Source organism: Gavialis gangeticus, unplaced genomic scaffold (assembly GCF_001723915.1).
Source record: "Gavialis gangeticus isolate Ggan-Ray unplaced genomic scaffold, GavGan_comp1, whole genome shotgun sequence".
Lineage (NCBI taxonomy): Eukaryota > Metazoa > Chordata > Crocodylia > Gavialidae > Gavialis > Gavialis gangeticus.
Window position 1 is genome coordinate 2,983,777 of NW_017729025.1, and position 1,949 is coordinate 2,985,725.

General features: G+C 53.9%; 1 protein-coding gene across 4 annotated transcripts in view; it reads right to left on the bottom strand.

The window, feature by feature from the left end:
* KLHDC1 (kelch domain containing 1) overlaps positions 1-1,949 on the bottom strand; it is a 56,266-nt gene that overhangs the window by 13,446 nt on the left and 40,871 nt on the right. The gene's annotated exons all lie outside the window — the stretch shown is intronic.

Consider the following 1,949-nt stretch of genomic DNA (forward strand, 5'->3'; position numbering starts at 1 on the left):
TTTGTGTTTACTGTTTCACTGGAGGACCGGGAGAGGCTATTGGGGTGGAGGAGGCCTCATAGGAGCTCCACGATAGCGTGGGGTCTCCTGGCACCGGAGAGGGTGCAGTTTTGTTTGGAGGCGAGTTGGCCCAGCCCTGGAGCTAGGGGGCAGCGAGGAGCCCGGAGTTGGCACGGGCGAGAAGTTCCAGAACGGGCAGTGTGTGACAGGCTAGAGGGCACCAGTAGGGGCACGGGCTCTGAGACGAGATAGAGGGCACTGGTGAGGGTGCAGGCTGAGGAATAAGCCAGAGAGCAACCATGCAGTGCAGGGAGTAGGACAGACCTGAACAACACCAGAAACATCTGCGAGGCTTGGGCTGTGGTATAAGGGGAGGAAAGGAGCCGCAGATATTGCCTAACGCACCGAGACAGAAAACAGGCAGCCTACCATTTGATTAAGATCTTTCAATCAAGCAAATAACAACAAGGCATGGCAGGCGAGAAGGCGGGTGGTTGGCCTTTGATTGGTGTTGCAGGACCACGAATAGATGGTCCCAGGGAGACACAACTGTTACAAGGAGGGATAGGACAGGGAGGAAAGATGGGGGTGTGGTGCTTTATGTCAAAGAACAATTCACATCTTCAACGATCAGCACGGGGTCAGAGGAAGGGTAGACTGAAGTGCTCTGGGTCAGAATACAAGGGAGTCAGGGGGAAAGGGACTTAACGGTGGCAGTCTACTACAGACCACCCAACCAGGGAGAAGAGCTGGACTGGGAATTCTCAGGTCAGCTTGCAAAGGCAGTTAAGTCAAGGGACGTACGTGGTCATCATGGGTGACCTAAACTATCTGGACATCTGCTGGGAAGAGCACTCAGCCAGGTCTGACCGCTCACATAGGTTCCTAGCTGTGTTACAGGACTTCCATCTAAGCCAGGAGGTGCACAGTCCCACCAGAGGAAATGCCTTGTTAGACCTGGTCCTGGCCGTAGGCGACAACCTGGTGAGGGGGCTGCGGGTGCTCAATCACCTGGGCAATAGTGATCATCGCCTATTGGACTTCACCATCCAGCGCAAGGTGGCAAAGGCCTGCAGCAAGACAGCAGACCTGGACTTCAGGAGGGCGGATTTCAGGTCCCGTAGCCTACGAGAAGAGGCTACGGGACCTGAACCTGTTCAGCCTCTACAAAAGAAGGCTGAGGGGGGATCTGGTGGCTACCTATAAACTGGCCAAGGGAAACCAGCAGGCAATGGGAGAGTCCCTGTTCCCCCAAGCACTACTGAGAGTAACAAGGAATAACGGCCATAAATTGACAGAGAGTAGATTCAAGCTAGATATGAAGAGGTGGTATTTCACAGTCAGGGTGGATAGGATCTGGAACCAACTTCTAAGGGAGGTGGTGCTCACTCCTACCCTGGGGGTCTTCAAAAAGAGGCTAGACAGACACCTTGCCAGGGTCGTTTGACCCCAGCACATTCCTGCCATGGCAGAGGGTCGGACTTGATGATCTGCTCAGGTCCCTTCTGACCCAACCAACTATGAAACTACAGATGTACCCAAAATGATTTCAGCAGAACTCCTTACATGCCGGGTTCAGCAGAGGTAGCTAGGCCTGATCCTGGTGTGCTGAGTTGGGAGGGAACAGCACAAGACCAATCAGGGCACATGGCACCTGATCCAAGTGTGGGGCAATGGGGGAGGCAGCGTGGAACCCAATCCTGGCAAGGCAGCACAGGGCCTGATTCTGGCACCCAAGGCCCGATCCGATCTGCAGATTGGCCCTAAGGGTACAGCACCACTGTTCTAGATGATTGAAGAGCTGCTGTTATAAGACCTTCTAATATCTGTTCCTGCAAACAGGCTAGCAAAGCATCCTCTGGGGATTATCTGGATGGATTTGTGTCCATGTGGGCACAAATGATATGGCCAGGAGGAGCCCCAATCGCCTGATGGAAGATTACCGAGCT